This window comes from Dermacentor variabilis, chromosome 7 (genome assembly GCF_050947875.1).
Source record: "Dermacentor variabilis isolate Ectoservices chromosome 7, ASM5094787v1, whole genome shotgun sequence".
In the NCBI taxonomy this organism is placed as follows: domain Eukaryota; kingdom Metazoa; phylum Arthropoda; class Arachnida; order Ixodida; family Ixodidae; genus Dermacentor; species Dermacentor variabilis.
This window is the reverse complement of record NC_134574.1, coordinates 149,327,246-149,352,448: the sequence shown is the minus strand read 5'-3', so window position 1 is coordinate 149,352,448 and position 25,203 is coordinate 149,327,246. Positions and strand designations below refer to the sequence as shown.

Here is a 25,203-nt window from a genome sequence, read left to right as displayed (position 1 = left end):
GCTTGCCAGACCTTTCCTCCAGGTCTGATGAAAAGGTCCATGACATACGGTATAGATATGACCGCGACGACCGACAGCCTCCATATAAAGATACCGAAACAATGGACTCGCTTACGGAACAAATTACCGAACGTCGGGCTAGATTACGACTATATTTATGAACAAACTTGGCTTGCAATCTTTTATTTCTTCTAATTTCTTCAGAAGAGCATCCAGGATTGGTCAACATCACGATCGTAAAAGTACCGTCACCACAAATTCATGATCTGTCATTGTCAACATCCAAATCTGCCCCTTGGGCCTGCAATGAAACACAGAAAGAAATACTCATATAAGTGAAACACGAAATAAATGATTACTCGTAACATTCGGCCTATTTATCCATAGCTTATGCATTTCGCTTTCATTATTTACATTAAGAAGCCCTTTAAGAATGCTTTAAACAAATATGGGTACAAAATAGTAAACTTATACCTTCAACGAGAATAAGTATCATGTATCGCGATAGCAAAGAAGAAAATTTTAAGAAAGACGAATCTAAGACAGGTCTATGTCTTGGAGGTAGAATAGTTTACAACAGCGACCAAGTGTGTATTTGAGGCTGTTCAAAAAAGTATTTATTAACCGTCATGGATACACTCATGAGGCCCTCACGAGGGCCTTCGTCACCCTCAACTGCTCTCATCGCATGGGTGAGGAGAGGGAGGACAGACGTTGTGAGGCGAGGGCGAGGAAGGGTGCGTTGGCCATGTGAGGTTAAATGAGGAAAAAGGAATTCATATCGTTAAGTACAGAAAAGTCACTCAGATAGGATGCGTCGTGGGTTTAAAGTCTAAGGTATTGAAGTGCGCTTGCAGAAACTTAATACAGCGCAAATCTGCGTCGAAGGCCTCTTTTCACTGACTAAGGTCTAAATAGCTGTTGATGTTAGCTGTAGTTAAACATTTTGAAATATGTAGCCACTGAAAACGGCAACGTGAACGGGTGGAATGACACCGGCTTTTTGGCGTCACTACAAGATTATTTTTTTCCCATGATCACCAGCAGTCAGCGTATTTTCAGCGCCAAGCTTTATGTCCGAGACCTCGAAAAGCTTTACAGCGGGCTTAGCCTATGTAATCCCTCGGCATTCTCTAGTCAGGTATGAAGGCATTCTTGCCATAGATATGTTCAATTCAAGAGAAAGTCTGAGCTCATGAGATCAGTGGGCCGGGAAGACATATATAGATCTGATTAAGTCCCTCTGAGCGAGGCGAGCTGGGTGACATTTTCATAAGTCTGAGTCCGAGTGAGGCTGGCTGATTATAGTTATGGTCAGTCGGGGTCCCAGTGAACCCAGCTGAGTGGTATTTTCTTGAGTGTGAGTTCGTGTAAATTCTTCTGAGTAGAAGTTTGGTGAGTATCAGTCCGAGTGAGTCCAGCTGAGTTTAGACCTCGTGAGTTGAATCAGAGCGAGGCTGGCTTAGTGTACTTCTGATGAGTGTGAGTGAGTGATTCCAGCTGAGTAGAATTTCTGTGAGTCTGAGTCCGTCTGAGCTCTAAGGAAAAAAATATAATTTGTGAGTGAGTCTCAGTGAACTCCGTTTATTTTGCCGACCTATGGTCAAGTGCCTAAATGTAAAGCATTGTGGCACGCTGTGACAATGGGAATGAGAAAGACAGTCAGCGTTGTAAACTAAGCTCACGGGTCGAGCAAATGGTTTATTTCAAGTTGTAAAAAACGGAAGGTGAGATATTGATGACAGCATTTTCAGCGTGCAGGTAAGGGTAAGGGAGGGCGGGGCTAAGTTCTTGTGCTGAGGAGGAGGGGGAGAAAGGGTGTTCAAATTTTTCAACGTCTGAGGGAGCAAACGAAAAATAAAGTCATTTGCCAACCACTGTCTATTATACACCTTCCAAATTGTAATGCAGTGCAAGACTTGCAATAAGGGGTCCCTCACCAGGCCCTATAGCAAATTTCGGTTATACGCTGGAAGTTGTTACGTGCCCTCAGGGAGTGTTCTGCCGCAAGAATTTTTTAATCGGCTCATTATTAGCTGAGATAAAAATATTTCAGTGCCGCGAACTCATTATTTCAGCAGGCGAGGGCCGCTTCCAAGAGAGACATTCTCTCCACTTGCCCCGTCTAAGCTACGCAAGCGAAATTACTTCATTCTGTTCTGCCACACCTAAACTTCAGGATCACGTGATGAATACGTCACGGGCCCCGCCTTTATTTTTTTGCATGAAATGCGTTTAGCTCCCGTTGTCGGCGACCTTCATGTGTCTTTTAGCCAAAAGCCAGAGCCGTTATCCGGACATTCAAATGAGAATACCCGCGCAAGTCGTGAGAACAAAACGAGATCATCCGGAAAACCAGTGAAGACCGAATCACATACGCTAGTTACTTCGAACAAGTTGCAAGAAGTATTGCTTCCGTGTTCTCCCAAATGTTTGTTCACAATATCACTCAAGGTGTAACTTCTTAGTACGCTTTAGTTGTAATTGTCATTTCCAATAGCGACGCTCAAAAGGCAGATACAGTACACTATACTGTACACTTGATTGTCATGTCTTGGCACTGAGACAGAGCTGACTGTGCTCTTTTCAACGCCAGCCGTCCGTGAGGTGGTCGGCGCGTCCGGCGCGCCAGCAGCGTCGGTGGTGTCCGGCAGCGTCCAAACCGGTAGCGTCCGGCGCACCGCAGATGGCTGTTTGGCCGAGACGAGAGTTGTAGCGAAGTGCTGTCTGTGACAGAAAACTCTACCGTCTATGTGGGCCATGCAGTGCACAGTATGGCGGCGTGCGGTGTGATGAAGTGGGGAGCGCCGTTGCGAATATGCACTACACCCATTTTAAGATTGTGGCTAGTATCATCTCAAACCAATCTGCTTTGCCGGTAGTCAGTTCACACTTACATCTGCTCTCGATTACGGGAGAGCCAACATTTTTTGTCCTCGCTTTCTTGCTGCGTGGCGCACTTACGCTTACGGCGTCGCGCGCGAGCTGTTGCATTTGTCTCGTTTCGCGCAACACACGAGTTTGCGCGCTGTGCACGAGAACACCTGACTAGGGGTATAAGTCATTCCTATGCGAATACTAAGGCGGTCGCAAGTGCTTCATAGAGCATGATCGTGCGCTGGAACACGGTAGAAAATTACGTACCTTCGTTGCCTGCGCGCGCGACAGCACGACGTGGGAAGAAGCAGACAAAATGTAAATACATTTCTCTGGCTTCGGCGCGAAGTAAAACAAGAATACGCAGACATACTGCTTGTGTGTTTTTACGGCGAAGCTGTATGCCTCTACCGTCCAAGGAAATTTTCGTGCCGTAAGCAAAACACTCCCCATATGTGGGCCGGTCCCGGAGATAGTGCAATGCCAGGCCGACCCGCGGCGGAGGTGACGCAGACGTTAAGGACTCCCCCTACGTGGGCCGATGCCGAGGATAATGCGATGCCGGACCGACTCGTGGTGGAGGTGACGCCGACGTTAAGGACTCCCCCTACATGGGCCGATGCCGAGGATATTGCGATGCCGGGCCGACTCGCGGTGGAGGTGACGCAGATGTTAAGCACTGCCATACGTGGGCCGATGCCGAGGATAATGCGATGCCGGGCTGACTCGTGGTGGAGGTGACGCCGACGTTAAGGACTCCCCCTACGTGGGCCGATGCCGAGGATAATGCGATGCCGGACGGACTCGTGGTGGAGGTGACGCAGACGTTAAGGACTCCCCCTACGTGGGCCGATGCCGAGGATAATGCGATGCCGGACGGACTCGTGGTGGAGGTGACGCAGACGTTAAGGACTCCCCCTACGTGGGCCGATGCCGAGGATAATGCGATGCCGGGCTGACTCGCGGTGGAAGTGACGCAGACGTTAAGGACTCCCCCTACGTGGGCCGATGCCGAGGATAATGCGATGCCGGGCTGACTCGCGGTGGAAGTGACGCAGACGTTAAGGACTCCCCCTACGTGGGCCGATGCCGAGGATAATGCGATGCCGGACGGACTCGTGGTGGAGGTGACGCAGACGTTAAGGACTCCCCCTACGTGGGCCGATGCCGAGGATATTGCGATGCCGGGCCGACTCGCGGTGGAGGTGACGCAGATGTTAAGCACTGCCATACGTGGGCCGATGCCGAGGTTAATGCGATGCCGGGCTGACTCGTGGTGGAGGTGACGCCGACGTTGAGGACTCCCCCTACGTGGGCCGATGCCGAGGATAATGCGATGCCGGACGGACTCGTGGTGGAGGTGACGCAGACGTTAAGGACTCCCCCTACGTGAGCCGATGCCGAGGATAATGCGATGCCGGACGGACTCGTGGTGGAGGTGACGCAGACGTTAAGGACTCCCCCTACGTGGGCCGATGCCGAGGATAATGCGATGCCGGACGGACTCGTGGTGGAGGTGACGCAGACGTTAAGGACTCCCCCTACGTGGGCCGATGCCGAGGATAATGCGATGCCGGGCTGACTCGCGGTGGAGGTGACGCAGATGTTAAGCACTGCCATACGTGGCCCGATGCCGAGGATAATGCGATGCCGGGCTGACTCGTGGTGGAGGTGACGCCGACGTTAAGGACTCCCTCTACGTGGGCCGATGCCGAGGATAATGCGATGCCGGGCTGACTCGTGGTGGAGGTGACGCCGACGTTAAGGACTCCCCCTACGTGGGCCGATGCCGAGGATAATGCGATGCCGGACGGACTCGTGGTGGAGGTGACGCAGATGTTAAGGACTCCCCCTACGTGGGCCGATGCCGAGGATAATGCGATGCCGGACGGACTCGTGGTGGAGGTGACGCAGACGTTAAGGACTCCCCCTACGTGGGCCGATGCCGAGGATAATGCGATGCCGGATGGACTCGTGGTAGAGGTGACGCAGACGTTAAGGACTTCCCCTACGTGGGCCGATGCCGAGGATAATGCGATGCCGGGCTGACTCGCGGTGGAAGTGACGCAGACGTTAAGGACTCCCCCTACGTGGGCCGATGCCGAGGATAATGCGATGCCGGACGGACTCGTGGTGGAGGTGACGCAGACGTTAAGGACTCCCCCTACGTGGGCCGATGCCGAGGATATTGCGATGCCGGGCCGACTCGCGGTGGAGGTGACGCAGACGTTAAGGACTCCCCCTACGTGGGCCGATGCCGAGGATAATGCGATGCCTGACGGACTCGTGGTGGAGGTGACGCAGACGTTAAGGACTCCCCCTACGTGGGCCGATGCCGGATGGACTCGTGGTGGAGGTGACGCAGACGTTAAGGACTTCCCCTACGTGGGCCGATGCCGAGGATAATGCGATGCCGGGCTGACTCGCGGTGGAAGTGACGCAGACGTTAAGGACTCCCCCTACGTGGGCCGATGCCGAGGATAATGCGATGCCGGACGGACTCGTGGTGGAGGTGACGCAGACGTTAAGGACTCCCCCTACTTGGGCCGATGCCGAGGATATTGCGATGCCGGGCCGACTCGCGGTGGAGGTGACGCAGACGTTAAGGACTCCCCCTACGTGGGCCGATGCCGAGGATAATGCGATGCAGGGCTGACTCGCGGTGGAAGTGACGCAGACGTTAAGGACTCCCCCTACGTGGGCCGATGCCGAGGATAATGCGATGCCGGACGGACTCGTGGTGGAGGTGACGCAGACGTTAAGGACTCCCCCTACGTGGGCCGATGCCGAGGATATTGCGATGCCGGGCCGACTCGCGGTGAAGGTGACGCAGACGTTAAGGACTCCCCCTACGTGGGCCGATGCCGAGGATAATGCGATGCCGGACGGACTCGTGGTGGAGGTGACGCAGACGTTAAGGACTCCCCCTACGTGGGCCGATGCCGAGGATATTGCGATGCCGGGCCGACTCGCGGTGGAGGTGACGCAGACGTTAAGGACTCCCCCTACGTGGGCCGATGCCGAGGATAATGCGATGCCGGACGGACTCGTGGTGGAGGTGACGCAGACGTTAAGAACTCCCCCTACGTGGGCCGATGCCGAGGATAATGCGATGCCGGATGGACTCGTGGTGGAGGTGACGCAGACGTTAAGGACTTCCCCTACGTGGGCCGATGCCGAGGATAATGCGATGCTGGGCTGACTCGCGGTGGAAGTGACGCAGACGTTAAGGACTCCCCCTACGTGGGCCGATGCCGAGGATAATGCGATGCCGGACGGACTCGTGGTGGAGGTGACGCAGACGTTAAGGACTCCCCCTACGTGGGCCGATGCCGAGGATATTGCGATGCCGGGCCGACTCGCGGTGAAGGTGACGCAGACGTTAAGGACTCCCCTACGTGGGCCGATGCCGAGGATAATGCGATGCCGGACGGACTCGTGGTGGAGGTGACGCAGACGTTAAGGACTCCCCCTACGTGGGCCGATGCCGAGGATATTGCGATGCCGGGCCGACTCGCGGTGGAGGTGACGCAGACGTTAAGGACTCCCCCTACGTGGGACGATGCCGAGGATAATGCGATGCCGGACGGACTCGTCTTGGAGGTGACGCAGACGTTAAGGACTCCCCCTACGTGGGCCGATGCCGAGGATAATGCGATGCCGGATGGACTCGTGGTGGAGGTGACGCAGACGTTAAGGACTTCCCCTACGTGGGCCGATGCCGAGGATAATGCGATGCCGGGCTGACTCGCGGTGGAAGTGACGCAGACGTTAAGGACTCCCCCTACGTGGGCCGATGCCGAGGATAATGCGATGCCGGACGGACTCGTGGTGGAGGTGACGCAGACGTTAAGGACTCCCCCTACGTGGGCCGATGCCGAGGATATTGCGATGCCGGGCCGACTCGCGGTGGAGGTGTCGCAGACGTTAAGGACTCCCCCTACGTGGGCCGATGCCGAGGATAATGCGATGCCGGGCTGACTCGTGGTGGAGGTGACGCAGACGTTAAGGACTCCCCCTACGTGGGCCGATGCCGAGGATATTGCGATGCCGGGCCGACTCGCGGTGGAGGTGACGCAGACGTTAAGGACTCCCCCTACGTGGGCCGATGCCGAGGATAATGCGATGCCGGACGGACTCGTGGTGGAGGTGACGCAGACGTTAAGGACTCCCCCTACGTGGGCCGATGCCGAGGATAATGCGATGCCGGATGGACTCGTGGTGGAGGTGACGCAGACGTTAAGGACTTCCCCTACGTGGGCCGATGCCGAGGATAATGCGATGCCGGGCTGACTCGCGGTGGAAGTGACGCAGACGTTAAGGACTCCCCCTACGTGGGCCGATGCCGAGGATAATGCGATGCCGGACGGACTCGTGGTGGAGGTGACGCAGACGTTAAGGACTCCCCCTACGTGGGCCGATGCCGAGGATATTGCGATGCCGGGCCGACTCGCGGTGGAGGTGACGCAGACGTTAAGGACTCCCCCTACGTGGGCCGATGCCGAGGATAATGCGATGCCGGACGGACTCGTGGTGGAGGTGACACAGACGTTAAGGACTCCCCCTACGTGGGTCGATGCCGAGGATAATGCGATGCCGGATGGACTCGTGGTGGAGGTGACGCAGACGTTAAGGACTTCCCCTACGTGGGCCGATGCCGAGGATAAAGCGATGCCGGGCTGACTCGCGGTGGAAGTGACGCAGACGTTAAGGACTCCCCCTACGTGGGCCGATGCCGAGGATAATGCGATGCCGGACGGACTCGTGGTGGAGGTGACGCAGACGTTAAGGACTCCCCCTACGTGGGCCGATGCCGAGGATATTGCGATGCCGGGCCGATTCGCGGTGAAGGTGACGCAGACGTTAAGGACTCCCCCTACGTGGGCCGATGCCGAGGATAATGCGATGCCGGACGGACTCGTGGTGGAGGTGACGCAGACGTTAAGGACTCCCCCTACGTGGGCCGATGCCGAGGATATTGCGATGCCGGGCCGACTCGCGGTGAAGGTGACGCAGACGTTAAGGACACCCCCTACGTGGGCCGATGCCGAGGATAATGCGATGCCGGACGGACTCGTGGTGGAGGTGACACAGACGTTAAGGACTCCCCCTACGTGGGCCGATGCCGAGGATATTGCGATGCCGGGCCGACTCGCGGTGGAGGTGACGCAGACGTTAAGGACTCCCCCTACGTGGGCCGATGCCGAGGATAATGCGATGCCGGACGGACTCGTGGTGGAGGTGACGCAGACGTTAAGGACTCCCCCTACGTGGGCCGATGCCGAGTATAATGCGATGCCGGATGGACTCGTGGTGGAGGTGACGCAGACGTTAAGGACTTCCCCTACGTGGGCCGATGCCGAGGATAATGCGATGCCGGGCTGACTCGCGGTGGAAGTGACGCAGACGTTAAGGACTCCCCCTACGTGGGCCGATGCCGAGGATAGTGCGATGCCGGACGGACTCGTGGTGGAGGTGACGCAGACGTTAAGGACTCCCCCTACGTGGGCCGATGCCGAGGATATTGCGATGCCGGGCCGACTCGCGGTGGAGGTGACGCAGACGTTAAGGACTCCCCCTACGTGGGCCGATGCCGAGGATAATGCGATGCCGGGCTGACTCTTGGTGGAGGTGACGCAGACGTTAAGGACTCCCCCTACGTGGGCCGATGCCGAGGATATTGCGATGCCGGGCTGACTCGCGGTGGAAGTGACGCAGACGTTAAGGACTCCCCCTATGTGGGCCGATGCCGAGGATAATGCGATGCCGGGCTGACTCGCGGTGGAAGTGACGCAAACGTTAAGGACTCCCCCTACGTGGGCCGATGCCGAGGATAATGCGATGCCGGACGGACTCGTGGTGGAGGTGACGCAGACGTTAAGGACTCCCCCTACGTGGGCCGATGCCGAGGATATTGCGATGCCGGGCCGACTCGCGGTGGAGGTGACGCAGATGTTAAGCACTGCTATACGTGGGCCGATGCCGAGGTTAATGCGATGCCGGGCTGACTCGTGGTGGAGGTGACGCCGACGTTGAGGACTCCCCCTACGTGGGCCGATGCCGAGGATAATGCGATGCCGGACGGACTCGTGGTGGAGGTGACGCAGACGTTAAGGACTCCCCCTACGTGAGCCGATGCCGAGGATAATGCGATGCCGGACGGACTCGTGGTGGAGGTGACGCAGACGTTAAGGACTCCCCCTACGTGGGCCGATGCCGAGGATAATGCGATGCCGGACGGACTCGTGGTGGAGGTGACGCAGACGTTAAGGTCTCCCCCTACGTGGGCCGATGCCGAGGATAATGCGATGCCGGGCTGACTCGCGGTGGAGGTGACGCAGATGTTAAGCACTGCCATACGTGGGCCGATGCCGAGGATAATGCGATGCCGGGCTGACTCGTGGTGGAGGTGACGCCGACGTTAAGGACTCCCTCTACGTGGGCCGATGCCGAGGATAATGCGATGCCGGGCTGACTCGTGGTGGAGGTGACGCCGACGTTAAGGACTCCCCCTACGTGGGCCGATGCCGAGGATAATGCGATGCCGGACGGACTCGTGGTGGAGGTGACGCAGACGTTAAGGACTCCCCCTACGTGGCCGATGCCGAGGATAATGCGTAGCCGGACGGACTCGTGGTGGAGGTGACGCAGACGTTAAGGACTCCCCCTACGTGGGCCGATGCCGAGGATAATGCGATGCCGGACGGACTCGTGGTGGAGGTGACGCAGACGTTAAGGACTCCCCCTACGTGGGCCGATGCCGAGGATATTGCGATGCCGGGCCGACTCGCGGTGGAGGTGACGCAGATGTTAAGCACTGCCATACGTGGGCCGATGCCGAGGTTAATGCGATGCCGGGCTGACTCGTGGTGGAGGTGACGCCGACGTTGAGGACTCCCCCTACGTGGGCCGATGCCGAGGATAATGCGATGCCGGACGGACTCGTGGTGGAGGTGACGCAGACGTTAAGGACTCCCCCTACGTGAGCCGATGCCGAGGATAATGCGATGCCGGACGGACTCGTGGTGGAGGTGACGCAGACGTTAAGGACTCCCCCTACGTGGGCCGATGCCGAGGATAATGCGATGCCGGACGGACTCGTGGTGGAGGTGACGCAGACGTTAAGGACTCCCCCTACGTGGGCCGATGCCGAGGATAATGCGATGCCGGGCTGACTCGCGGTGGAGGTGACGCAGATGTTAAGCACTGCCATACGTGGGCCGATGCCGAGGATAATGCGATGCCGGGCTGACTCGTGGTGGAGGTTACGCAGATGTTATGCACTGCCATACGTGGGCCGATGCCGAGGTTAATGCGATGCCGGGCTGACTCGTGGTGGAGGTGACGCCGACGTTGAGGACTCCCCCTACGTGGGCCGATGCCGAGGATAATGCGATGCCGGACGGACTCGTGGTGGAGGTGACGCAGACGTTAAGGACTCTCCCTACGTGAGCCGATGCCGAGGATAATGCGATGCCGGACGGACTCGTGGTGGAGGTGACGCAGACGTTAAGGACTCCCCCTACGTGGGCCGATGCCGAGGATAATGCGATGCCGGACGGACTCGTGGTGGAGGTGACGCAGACGTTAAGGACTCCCCCTACGTGGGCCGATGCCGAGGATAATGCGATGCCGGGCTGACTCGCGGTGGAGGTGACGCAGATGTTAAGCACTGCCATACGTGGGCCGATGCCGAGGATAATGCGATGCCGGGCTGACTCGTGGTGGAGGTGACGCCGACGTTAAGGACTCCCTCTACGTGGGCCGATGCCGAGGATAATGCGATGCCGGGCTGACTCGTGGTGGAGGTGACGCCGACGTTAAGGACTCCCCCTACGTGGGCCGATGCCGAGGATGATGCGATGCCGGACGGACTCGTGGTGGAGGTGACGCAGACGTTAAGGACTCCCCCTACGTGGGCCGATGCCGAGGATAATGCGATGCCGGACGGACCCGTGGTGGAGGTGACGCAGACGTTAAGGACTCCCCCTACGTGGGCCGATGCCGAGGATAATGCGATGCCGGATGGACTCGTGGTAGAGGTGACGCAGACGTTAAGGACTTCCCCTACGTGGGCCGATGCCGAGGATAATGCGATGCCGGGCTGACTCGCGGTGGAAGTGACGCAGACGTTAAGGACTCCCCCTACGTGGGCCGATGCCGAGGATAATGCGATGCCGGACGGACTCGTGGTGGAGGTGACGCAGACGTTAAGGACTCCCCCTACGTGGGCCGATGCCTAGGATATTGCGATGCCGGGCCGACTCGCGGTGGAGGTGACGCAGACGTTAAGGACTCCCCCTACGTGGGCCGATGCCGAGGATAATGCGATGCCTGACGGACTCGTGGTGGAGGTGACGCAGACGTTAAGGACTCCCCCTACGTGGGCCGATGCCGAGGATAATGCGATGCCGGATGGACTCGTGGTGGAGGTGACGCAGACGTTAAGGACTTCCCCTACGTGGGCCGATGCCGAGGATAATGCGATGCCGGGCTGACTCGCGGTGGAAGTGACGCAGACGTTAAGGACTCCCCCTACGTGGGCCGATGCCGAGGATAATGCGATGCCGGACGGACTCGTGGTGGAGGTGACGCAGACGTTAAGGACTCCCCCTACGTGGGCCGATGCCGAGGATATTGCGATGCCGGGCCGACTCGCGGTGGAGGTGAAGCAGACGTTAAGGACTCCCCCTACGTGGGCCGATGCCGAGGATAATGCGATGCCGGACGGACTCGTGGTGGAGGTGACGCAGACGTTAAGGACTCCCCCTACGTGGGCCGATGCCGAGGATAATGCGATGCCGGATGGACTCGTGGTGGAGGTGACGCAGACGTTAAGGACTTCCCCTACGTGGGCCGATGCCGAGGATAATGCGATGCCGGGCTGACTCGCGGTGGAAGTGACGCAGACGTTAAGGACTCCCCCTACGTGGGCCGATGCCGAGGATAATGCGATGCCGGACGGACTCGTGGTGGAGGTGACGCAGACGTTAAGGACTCCCCCTACGTGGGCCGATGCCGAGGATATTGCGATGCCGGGCCGACTCGCGGTGAAGGTGACGCAGACGTTAAGGACTCCCCCTACGTGGGCCGATGCCGAGGATAATGCGATGCCGGACGGACTCGTGGTGGAGGTGACGCAGACGTTAAGGACTCCCCCTACGTGGGCCGATGCCGAGGATATTGCGATGCCGGGCCGACTCGCGGTGGAGGTGACGCAGACGTTAAGGACTCCCCCTACGTGGGCCGATGCCGAGGATAATGCGATGCCGGACGGACTCGTGGTGGAGGTGACGCAGACGTTAAGGACTCCCCCTACGTGGGCCGATGCCGAGGATAATGCGATGCCGGATGGACTCGTGGTGGAGGTGACGCAGACGTTAAGGACTTCCCCTACGTGGGCCGATGCCGAGGATAATGCGATGCCGGGCTGACTCGCGGTGGAAGTGACGCAGACGTTAAGGACTCCCCCTACGTGGGCCGATGCCGAGGATAATGCGATGCCGGACGGACTCGTGGTGGAGGTGACGCAGACGTTAAGGACTCCCCCTACGTGGGCCGATGCCGAGGATATTGCGATGCCGGGCCGACTCGCGGTGAAGGTGACGCAGACGTTAAGGACTCCCCCTACGTGGGCCGATGCCGAGGATATTGCGATGCCGGACGGACTCGTGGTGGAGGTGACGCAGACATTAAGGACTCCCCCTACGTGGGCCGATGCCGAGGATATTGCGATGCCGGGCCGACTCGCGGTGGAGGTGACGCAGACGTTAAGGACTCCCCCTACGTGGGCCGATGCCGAGGATAATGCGATGCCGGACGGACTCGTGGTGGAGGTGACGCAGACGTTATGGACTCCCCCTACGTGGGCCGATGCCGAGGATAATGCGATGCCGGATGGACTCGTGGTGGAGGTGACGCAGATGTTAAGGACTTCCCCTACGTGGGCCGATGCCGAGGATAATGCGATGCCGGGCTGACTCGCGGTGGAAGTGACGCAGACGTTAAGGACTCCCCCTACGTGGGCCGATGCCGAGGATAATGCGATGCCGGACGGACTCGTGGTGGAGGTGACGCAGACGTTAAGGACTCCCCCTACGTGGGCCGATGCCGAGGATATTGCGATGCCGGGCCGACTCGCGGTGGAGGTGACGCACACGTTAAGGACTCCCCCTACGTGGGCCGATGCCGAGGATAATGCGATGCCGGGCTGACTCGTGGTGGAGGTGACGCAGACGTTAAGGACTCCCCCTACGTGGGCCGATGCCGAGGATAATGCGATGCCGGACGGACTCGTGGTGGAGGTGACGCAGACGTTAAGGACTCCCCCTACGTGGGCCGATGCCGAGGATAATGCGATGCCGGATGGACTCGTGGTGGAGGTGACGCAGACGTTAAGGACTTCCCCTACGTGGGCCGATGCCGAGGATAATGCGATGCCGGGCTGACTCGCGGTGGAAGTGACGCAGACGTTAAGGACTCCCCCTACGTGGGCCGATGCCGAGGATAATGCGATGCCGGACGGACTCGTGGTGGAGGTGATGCAGACGTTAAGGACTCCCCCTACGTGGGCCGATGCCGAGGATATTGCGATGCCGGGCCGACTCGCGGTGGAGGTGACGCAGACGTTAAGGACTCCCCCTACGTGGGCCGATGCCGAGGATAATGCGATGCCGGACGGACTCGTGGTGGAGGTGACGCAGACGTTAAGGACTCCCCCTACGTGGGCCAATGCCGAGGATAATGCGATGCCGGATGGACTCGTGGTGGAGGTGACGCAGACGTTAAGGACTTCCCCTACGTGGGCCGATGCCGAGGATAAAGCGATGCCGGGCTGACTCGCGGTGGAAGTGACGCAGACGTTAAGGACTCCCCCTACGTGGGCCGATGCCGAGGATAATGCGATGCCGGACGGACTCGTGGTGGAGGTGACGCAGACGTTAAGGACTCCCCCTACGTGGGCCGATGCCGAGGATATTGCGATGCCGGGCCGACTCGCGGTGAAGGTGACGCAGACGTTAAGGACTCCCCCTACGTGGGCCGATGCCGAGGATAATGCGATGCCGGACGGACTCGTGGTGGAGGTGACGCAGACGTTAAGGACTCCCCCTACGTGGGCCGATGCCGAGGATATTGCGATGCCGGGCCGACTCGCGGTGGAGGTGACGCAGACGTTAAGGACTCCCCCTACGTGGGCCGATGCCGAGGATAATGCGATGCCGGACGGACTCGTGGTGGAGGTGACGCAGACGTTAAGGACTCCCCCTACGTGGGCCGATGCCGAGGATAATGCGATGCCGGATGGACTCGTGGTGGAGGTGACGCAGACGTTAAGGACTTCCCCTACGTGGGCCGATGCCGAGGATAATGCGATGCCGGGCTGACTCGCGGTGGAAGTGACGCAGACGTTAAGGACTCCCCCTACGTGGGCCGATGCCGAGGATAATGCGATGCCGGACGGACTCGTGGTGGAGGTGACGCAGACGTTAAGGACTCCCCCTACGTGGGCCGATGCCGAGGATATTGCGATGCCGGGCCGACTCGCGGTGAAGGTGACGCAGACGTTAAGGACTCCCCCTACGTGGGCCGATGCCGAGGATAATGCGATGCCGGACGGACTCGTGGTGGAGGTGACACAGACGTTAAGGACTCCCCCTACGTGGGCCGATGCCGAGGATATTGCGATGCCGGGCCGACTCGCGGTGGAGGTGACGCAGACGTTAAGGACTCCCCCTACGTGGGCCGATGCCGAGGATAATGCGATGCCGGACGGACTCGTGGTGGAGGTGACGCAGACGTTAAGGACTCCCCCTACGTGGGCCGATGCCGAGGATAATGCGATGCCGGATGGACTCGTGGTGGAGGTGACGCAGACGTTAAGGACTTCCCCTACGTGGGCCGATGCCGAGGATAATGCGATGCCGGGCTGACTCGCGGTGGAAGTGACGCAGACGTTAAGGACTCCCCCTACGTGGGCCGATGCCGAGGATAATGCGATACCGGACGGACTCGTGGTGGAGGTGACGCAGACGTTAAGGACTCCCCCTACGTGGGCCGATGCCGAGGATATTGCGATGCCGGGCCGACTCGCGGTGGAGGTGACGCAGACGTTAAGGACTCCCCCTACGTGGGCCGATGCCGAGGATAATGCGATGCCGGATGGACTCGTGGTGGAGGTGACGCAGACGTTAAGGACTTCCCCTACGTGGGCCGATGCCGAGGATAATGCGATGCCGGGCTGACTCGCGGTGGACGTGACGCAGACGTTAAGGGCTCCCCCTACGTGGGCCGATGCCGAGGATAATGCGATGCCGGACGGACTCGTGGTGGAGGTGACGCAGACGTTAAGGACTCCCCCTACGTGGGCCGATGCCGAGGATATTGCGATGCCGGGCCGACTCGCGGTGGAGGTGACGCAGACGTTAAGGACTCCCCCTACGTGGGCCGATGCCGAGGATAATGCGATGCCGGGCTGACTCGTGGTGGAGGTGACGCAGACGTTAAGGACTCCCCCTACGTGGGCCGATGCCGAGGATATTGCGATGCCGGGCGGACTCGCGGTGGAGGTGACGCAGACGTTAAGGACTCCCCCTACGTGGGCCGATGCCGAGGATATTGCGATGCCGGGCCGACTCGCGGTGGAGGTGACGCAGACGTTAAGGACTCCCCCTACGTGGGCCGATGCCGACGATAATGCGATGCCGGACGGACTCGTGGTGGAGGTGACGCAGACGTTAAGGACTCCCCCTACGTGGGCCGATGCCGAGGATAATGCGATGCCGGATGGACTCGTGGTGGAGGTGACGCAGACGTTAAGGACTTCCCCTACGTGGGCCGATGCCGAGGATAAAGCGATGCCGGGCTGACTCGCGGTGGAAGTGACGCAGACGTTAAGGACTCCCCCTACGTGGGCCGATGCCGAGGATAATGCGATGCCGGACGGACTCGTGGTGGAGTTGACGCAGACGTTAGGACTCCCCCTACGTGGGCCGATGCCGAGGATATTGCGATGCCGGGCCGACTCGCGGTGAAGGTGACGCAGACGTTAAGGACTCCCCCTACGTGGGCCGATGCCGAGGATAATGCGATGCCGGACGGACTCGTGGTGGAGGTGACGCAGACGTTAAGGACTCCCCCTACGTGGGCCGATGCCGAGGATAATGCGATGCCGGATGGACTCGTGGTGGAGGTGACGCAGACGTTAAGGACTTCCCCTACGTGGGCCGATGCCGAGGATAATGCGATGCCGGGCTGACTCGCGGTGGAAGTGACGCAGACGTTAAGGACTCCCCCTACGTGGGCCGATGCCGAGGATAATGCGATGCCGGACGGACTCGTGGTGGAGGTGACGCAGACGTTAAGGACTCCCCCTACGTGGGCCGATGCCGAGGATATTGCGATGCCGGGCCGACTCGCGGTGGAGGTGACGCAGACGTTAAGGACTCCCCCTACGTGGGCCGATGCCGAGGATAATGCGATGCCGGGCTGACTCGTGGTGGAGGTGACGCAGACGTTAAGGACTCCCCTACGTGGGCCGATGCCGAGGATATTGCGATGCCGGGCCGACTCGCGGTGGAGGTGACGCAGACGTTAAGGACTCCCCCTACGTGGGCCGATGCCGAGGATAATGCGATGCCGAGCCGACTCGCGGTGGAGGTGCAGTTCGCCATTAAGGGGCCGACATCACAGAGTGGAAGGGCACTGAGTATTTGTTTATTTATTTTAGCTTTATTTCGACTATTGAAGGAACAGATTACAAAAATAACAGATATTGCCTTGAATAATTTTAGAAGCCACGTGTCACTACGAACGACGTCACAGCAGTGCGATGTACTTAGGCGCACTTGTGCAATATGGCTCGACCCTCCGGCTTGGAGCGCGGCGCCCGCGAGAAGCCTCGAGAACAAACCGCGTTCAGTTTGAGATATCTGCTCTTGCCGCGGCGTGGAGCTATTACTTAGCGGACACGATCTTTAGCGCGCATTGTATGCACGGCGCTTGTCAGCTCAAAATGGCCAGACCATACAAAATAACCGGCATAACTTCTGTAGTCCACATCTCCGATGGCTTCCGAAAGAAATGAATTCGGTAGAACCCATCTCACGATGGCTGTCGACGGTAAGGCGTTTATCATTGAATCAATATAGCGACACAACACATTGCCATCGTCAAAACTAGTTAGTATAAGGCGCTTACTGCAGCTGGACTTCTCTTTCGCGTTTCCATAAGAGCAATCGACGCCATCTAGTGCCGCCTTGGCGAAGTCTCTGCGCGCACTCCGAAATACTCGCACGCCGGTGCGTGCGAACGCTGAGAACCTCGCCATGTGGTAACGGAGCTCCTCTCCAGTGCTTTTTTCTGGACACACTGCGCCATCTAATGGCGTTGCCTAGCGGTCCGCGCTTGTCCTCCGATACGAGAAGCCTGGCGCCAGTGCGTGCGAACGCTGAGAATTGTTCCCTCGCTTACTGCACACCCAGTGGCACATATACAATGATCCAAGTTGGCGAGAGGTTCATTGAAGAACGGTACATACCTAGTGTATTTGTGGCACAAGGTGGCACAAGGATGCATCAGGTTGCTGTCCTTGAGGAACAGTTATAACGTTGGTTAGATTGCGCTCAGCATCGTACAAATTTTAGGGATCTTTTTGACATTGCAGAGCAGCACACATCTAGCTACCCATGTTTGCTCAAGGACGTTCATTGAAGAGTGGCACACGCCTAGTGACCCAATTTGGCATCAAAGACGTTCATCGGAGACCAGTGCAGACCGAGTGGCGCGCATACCCAGTACTTGAAGTCAGCGTCGAAGAGCTTGAACAGCGGTACCTACGGAGTGTCGCATCTACAGTGACCTATGTCGACGTGAAAGAGGTTCGTTGAAGAGCGGCGCATGTGCACACAGTGCCACATATTCAGTGACCCTACGTGAAAATTTGGGCCTGTTGGTATGCCATAGTAAAGGTTCTGAATAGCGCCAGAGCGTGTGAAGAACATGGGAAAGACATAGCGCTATTAGCGCTCTGTATTGCGCTCTGTGTTAGCTGCCCTGTAGCGGCGAGAGGCCGCGAGATCGGCGACAATATGGGCGCGCAAGGCGCTTTCGAGTGTGAATGTATTCTACTGCGCTGTTCGCTTCAGCAGTGCTCCTCTCCGCAACAAGGCCACTGACACGTCGTGTGGTCACACCCACCGTTCCCGTTAAAAATTGCAAGACTGTACATAAGTAAATATACGTTTACATAAATATACCTGTGTGTTACTACATAGCGTGATATGCTGAGGGATGCTTACAAAGATATAAACCTAAGGTTGGTTCTACGGGAATTTTTTCTCATTTAATTGGCTGAGGTGACGCGAGCTGCACGCACTAGTGGAAAGGAAGACAAAGACATGTTCCAGCGCGTAGGAAAAATGAAAAGAGATGCAGAGACAAAAGGATGACACTTCTTTTGTCTTTGTCGAAATTCCAACTAGCCCAACTCTCTGCCTCAAGTAAATGTGTATAGGACCGACTGAGCTAACACAGGGAAAGTAGGCAATCAAGCGACGAAGCGGTGCCAGCCTTTGCGATTGGTCCGCTTTCTCTTGCTTAGCTTGCGGCACATGTTGCAGCGGGGAGTTAAAAGTGTGGCTAAAACGAATTCTCAGCGAATAAGAGTTGCAGAACGCTGTCGCATACGTGACGGAAAGATCTCGACAATATTACTCTGCATCGCCAAATTATTTGTTACGCGCAAAGAAATCCCTCCCCGGCAGCCTAGGGTAGCGAGTGAAAGGGCGACAGGCGGGCAGCCATCTTCTATTCTTTTCGTAAAGGGGTAGTCTCCAGCTATTCAGAAAAAAATTCTGCTTTGTTCGGCATATTAATGCATGTGTAGTGCGTAGACGTCCCGTAGAAGTGGTGAGTTTCCGCAGTTTTTGTGACGATCGCGTGACAGCCACGGGAAATGGGCGCAGCGCGAAAAAAGCTTGTGCAATAGCGGAGGCATACACTATAATGTCGAAAAATACGTAGAATCAGAAATGTCTATTTTTCTTTTTTTTGGCCTCATTGTCCATATTAACTGTCTACACGTCATATCTGATTATCAGTTTTTGTGCTATCCTTGACGTCGCGTAACAGAGGCAACGTGGGCGTGGCTCGAAACTTTTGGACAAGTGTGATCACAATGGCAGAAATGAACTAGAAACAGGTTGCGATAGGTTGCGATAGTTACAGCACCCCTGCTTCTCCTGCGCTAACGTCTCGACTGAGCGTATATCTTTGACGGTGCGTTAGTTCACTTGGCCTCGTCGCTTTTGCAGTGAAACGCGCTCCGCATAAACTCGACATGCGCATTCACTAGGACAACACTACTACTCTGGCGGTCGCGACGATGACATGAATGTGCCTGTAGAGTCCGTATGTTTGCTATCGAACTAAAAGCATTTATTCGGCTAACTTCGTAAGGCCTGTTCAGCGAATTTTAATATGGCAATTTTCTTCGCCTTAAAATAATTATGGAAATCCAGCTCATGATTTTAAAAATTACGTGAAAGAAAGCAATTGTAAAGCGGGTAATGAAATACTATCATCATCATCATCATCTACATCAGCCTGGTTACGCCCACTGCAGAGCAAAGGCCTCTCCCATACTCATCCAAATACCCCGGTCATGTACTAATTGTGGCTACGCTGTCCCTGCAAACTTATTAATCTCATCCACCCACCTAACTTTCTGCCGCCCCCTGCTACGCTTCCCTTCTCTTGGAATCCATTCCGTAACTCTTAATGACCATCGGTTATCTTCCGTCCTCATTACGTGTCCTGCCCATGCCCACTTCGTTTTCTTGATTTCAACCAAGATGTCTTTAACTCGCGTTTGTTCCCTCACCCAATCTGCCCTTTCCTTATCCCTTAACGTTACGCCTATCATTCTTCTTTCCATAGCTCGTTGCGTCGTCCTCAATTTAGTAGAATCCTTTTCGTAAGCCTCCAGGTTTCTGCCCCGTACGTGAGTACTGGTAAGACACAGCTGTTATAAACTTATATCTTGAGGGATAATGGCAACCTGCTGTTCATGATCTGAGAATGCCTGCCAAACGCACCCCAGCCAATTCTTATTCTTCTGATTATTTCAGTCTCATGATCCGGATCCGCAGTCACTACCTGTCCTAAGTAGATGTATTCCCTTACCACTTCCAGTGCCTCACTACCTATCGTAAACTGCTGTTCTCTTCCGAGACTGTTAAACATTACTTTAGTTTTTCTGCAGATTAATTTTTAGACCCACCCTTCGGCTTTGCCTCTCTAGGACAGTGAGCATGCATTGCAGTTGGTCCCCTGAGTTACTAAGCAAGGCAATATCATTAGCGAATCGCAAGTTACTAAGGTACTCTCCATTAACTCTTATACCCAATTATTCCCAATCTAGGTCTCTGAACACCTCCTGTAAACACGCTGTGAATAGCATTGGAGAGATCGTATCTCCCTGCCTGACGCCTTTCTTTATTGGGATTTTGTTGCTTTCTTTATGGAGGACTACGGTGGCTGTGGAGCCGCTATAGATATCTTTCAGTATTTTTACATACGGCTCGTCTACACCCTGATTACGCAATTCCTCCATGACTGCTGAGGTTTCGACTGAATCAAACGCTTTCTCGTAATCAATGAAAGCTATATATAAAGGTTGGTTATATTCCGCACATTTTTCTATCACCTAATTGATAGTGTGGATATGGTCTATTGTTGAGTAGCCTTTACGGAATCCTGCCTGGTCCTTTGGTTTACGGAAGTCTAAGGTGTTCTGATTCTATTTGCAATTACCTTAGTAAATACTTTGTAGGCAACGGACAGTAGCTGATCGGTCTATAATTTTTCAAGTCTTTGGCGTCCCCTTTCTTATGTATCAGGATTATGTTGGCGTTTTTCCAAGATTCCGGTACGCTCGAAGTCATGAGGCATTGCGTGTACGGGGTGGCCAGTTCTTCCAGAACAATCTACCCACCATCCTTCAACAAATCTGCTGTTACCTGATCCTCCCCAGCTGCCTTCCCCCTTTGCATATCCCCCAAGGCTTTCTTTACTTCTTCCGGCGTTACCTGTGGGATTTCGAATTTCTCTAGACTATTCTCTCTTCCATTATCGTCGTCGGTGCCACTGGTACTGTATAAATCTCTATAGAACTCCTCAGCCACTTGAAGTATCTCATCCATATTAGTAATGATATTGCCGGCTTTGTCTCTTAACGCATACATCTGATTCTTGCCAATTCCTAGTTTCTTCTTCACTTCTTTTAGGCTTCCTCCGTTCCTGAGAGCATGTTCAATTCTATCCATATTATACTTCCTTATGTCAGCTGTCTTACGCTTGTTGATTAACTTCGAAAGTTCTGCCAGTTCTATTCTAGCTGTAACATTGTAACTGTAACTATTGTCTGTAACTATTCTAGCTTTTCTATTCTAGCTTCTAACATTGACGTTTCTTGATCAGATCTTTCATCTGCTGCGATAGCTAACTGTTATCCTGTCTAACGGAGTTACCATCGGCCTCTATTGTACACTCCTTAATGATGCCCACAAGATTGTCGTTTATTGCTTCAACACTAAGGTGTTCTTCCTGCGTTAAAGCTGAATACCTGTTCTGTAGCTTGATCTGGAATTGGTCTATTTTCCCTCTTACCGCTAACTCATTTATCGGCTTCTTATGCACCAGTTTCTTCCGTTCTCTCCTCAGGTCTAGGCTAATTCGAGTTCTTACCATCCTTTGGTCACTGCAGCGCACCTTGCCGAGCACGTCCACATCTTGTATGATGCCAGGGTTAGCGCAGAGTATGAAGTCTATTTCATTTCTAGTTTCGCCGTCCGGGCTCCTCCACGTCCACTTTCGGCTATCCCGCTTGCGGAACAAGGTATTCATTATCCGCATATTATTCTGATCTACAAACTCTACTAATAACTGTCCCCTGCTATTCCTAGTGCCTATACCATATTCCCCCACTGCCTTGTCTCCAGCCTGCTTCTTGCCTACCTTGGCATTGAAGTCGCCCATAAGTATAGTGTATTTTGTTATGACTTTACCCATAGCCGATTCCACGTCTTCATAGAAGCTTTCGACTTCCTGGTCATCATGACTGGATGTAGGGGCGTAGACCTGTACAACCTTCATTTTGTACCTCTTATTGAGTTTCACAACAAGGCCTGCCACCCTCTCGTTAATGCTATAGAATTCGTGTATGTTACCAGCTATATTCTTATTAATCAGGAATCCGACTCCTAGTTCTCGTCTTTCCGCTAAGCCCCGGTAGCAGAGGACGTGCCCGCTTTTTAGCACTGTAGATGCTTCTTTTGGCCTCCTAACTTCACTGAACCCTATTATATCCCATTTACTGCCCTCTACTTCCTTCAAGAGCACTGCTAGACCCGCTTCACTAGATAACGTTGTAGCGTTAAACGTTGCCAGGTTCATATTCCAATGGCGGCCTGTCCGGAGCCAGGGATTCTTAGCACCCTCTGCTGCGTCGCAGGTCTGACCGCTGCCGTGCGTCAGTTGCTTCGCAGGTGCTGGGGACTGAGGGCCGGGTTTTGATTGTTGTGTTCATATAGGAGGTTGTGGCCAAGTACTGCACCAGGGTGGCCAATCCTGCTCTGGTGAGGGAGTGCGTTACCGGTTCTGGTCACCGGGATCACGCCACACTCCAGGCCTGTTTATGTAATTTCATCAACACGCGGATTTTTTTTCTTTTTTAGTTCCGGTGGAAAATTGCGCGGCACCGGAATTCAAACCACGGACCTCTTGCACGCGAGGCGGGTGTTCTACCTCTACGCCGTCGCTGCTTCTTTTATGAAATACTATTATTATTTCATTATTTCATTATTTCGTTATTTCATTCATGAAATACTATGAATGTTCGTATTTCATTAGTACATATTTTGCCTCGAGGAAATTGGCGCGTGCGCCTGCGCTCGCGTACCCGCGCTATGAAATATCATAAATCCTACATAGGTTTGCATTTCCTCTTGCTTATTTTAAATGACGTTTGACGTTTAAATGACGTTTAAATGTTCTAAATGTCCGGGCCCGTCCCCTGCTGCGAGCTTGTGCCATCATAACCACCTCCTTCTCGTGTATGTGTCATTGTATGAGAATGATCATCATCACAATCAACCTGCGGACACGCTTCTTTACCGGTTCAGTGTTTGTTGGTATGCGCCACATTGTGGATATCACATTCATCATTATCCACTCGCGGGGATCACCTCACAGAGCTATAGTTGGCGCTGGCACGATACGCAACTACCGTTTCTTGGCCAATCCCTTCGTTGTGGGCATGTACGGCAATTATATTCATCATAACCCGCCCAGGTGGCGTATAGTCGCTTTGGCGGTGCGCTGCCGTTCCCGAGGGCGCGGAAGCGGGCTTATTTCGGTGCGACCGATGTGCAGAAACGCCCCAGTACCATGCATTGGGTGCACGTTAAAGAACTTGAAGTGATTAAGATTAATCCGGAGTCCCCCACTACGGCGTGCCTAATAATGATATCGTTGTTTTATCACGTGTATAAGACCCCGGAGATTAATTATTAATTATTCTCACCACAATCAACATGCGGACATGACTGTTCCCCGAATCCCCGTTGTGTGCATGTACGTGCCATTGCATGGCTATCATAATCATCAACACGCGACGATCATCTCAAAGAGCTACCTGGCTGGCCCTCCGCTCAATATGTGAATGATACCCCGTTGGGGGTATGCACCATAGTATAGGAATCGCGGTCATGATCAGCACGTTGCGACCATCTTAAAGTGCTAATTGGCATTGGCAGGATACAAGTGTACGTGATATCGTGGTTAGAGCACCGGGACGTTGCGATGGGGGGCCAGAGTTCGAATCGCGCCGCCAGGCACGCTTAATTTTTTCTAGAGTGATAGCTCTACTACTCCAGGTACAAACCAAGAAAACGCCTGGTTCCATACATTTGACCTTCGAGCACAGCCATGGTCAAACTGGGACTTAGCCTGCCACTACTGGCGGCTGCTGCGTGCGCCACGTGGGCGCCCATGTCTTCAAAGCGAGCTGTGATGTGGACAAAGTGCGCCGATTGCTGGTAGCTTCGTATGCGCTGTGCCTTCGGCGCTTGGTTCGCGTTGAAGGGAGACGCAGCAAGAAGGTCAATTCGCTCGCTGCTGCTGCCGCGTCGAATAGCCTCTGTGTGCTGTCTTGTGTTACAATTGTAGATGCTGTAGCTGCTCACGGCACCGAGAAGCGTCTGTGTCCTTTCGCAAATCTAGCAAAACTGTGCTATCACTCTACAAACTTGGTATAAGCGCGTTCAACTACGGTATTTTTTTTAAGTGAATGCCAATCTACTCGGCGAGAACACAACCGACCGACCGACCGACCCAGGAAAAAAACCACGGAATCGTAGACAATGAAAGCTTCCCTTTATCACTTGGATAGCCAAAATTTCTGGCAACCTAGAATTCCTCAGTGACAAGCCCTGTAGGACCTGTAAGGGCTCCACGTCGGTGCCAGCGAGACATCACTTTCAGATTGTGAGCCCTAATATTGTTTTGCGTCTGAGTTAAAAAATGAACATAACAGACATATTCTATGAATGAAGTCGTTTATGACTGTTGCTTGCACGCTGCAATTCTAAAAAAATTTTGAGGAATATTTCCATCAAGGCCATAAAACCTATTAAGAACAACTTTAGCGTTTGAATAATGCATCTACCTACACTGTTAAGGAAATGTCGATCACAAAAAACACCCTTTTGGGAAACAAAAAGAAATCATTGCACAAGCACTCCGTACAGATGGTCAACCAGCGAAGCTGAAACTCGCGGCTCCGATATTTATCACTGGGTTAATCCCGACGGTTCATTAAACGATAGCTTGGTAGGCTGCCATATCCTCGGTATGCAGTTGCTGCTTGAGCTCGGCTGCACGAGCCTTTTCTTGTGCCCGGGCTGCAGCATCGGCATGGCGTAGACGGGCTCGTTCCCAGTTCTGCTCCTGGCGTTGCTGATCGAAGCGTGCTTGCTCCTAAGGAGTACGTATGACGCGTGGCCTAACCATTTCGGTGCCGGAGAGAAACTGCTGCGCACGCGCTCGGCTGCGACGTACAACAACGACGTCACTACTGGCACAGATAATCCAACACTACCTAGACAGCCCAAGGCCTTTTCACTTCGATCCATGACGTCATGTTACCTTGCCCAACTGCGATAGAATCTAACAGGTATGCTCCTGAATAGGTGATAGTGATTTTGCTGTCACCGCTTTCATCACGCCCGCCTTGTCAATAGAAATTTCGGGCCAGGTAGCGTGGCGTCG

General features: G+C 55.1%; 1 long non-coding RNA gene across 2 annotated transcripts in view; it reads left to right on the top strand.

Annotated features, from left to right (window-relative positions):
- The window catches only part of LOC142587208 (uncharacterized), a 58,534-nt gene that overhangs the window by 27,050 nt on the left and 6,281 nt on the right, over positions 1-25,203 (top strand). The gene's annotated exons all lie outside the window — the stretch shown is intronic.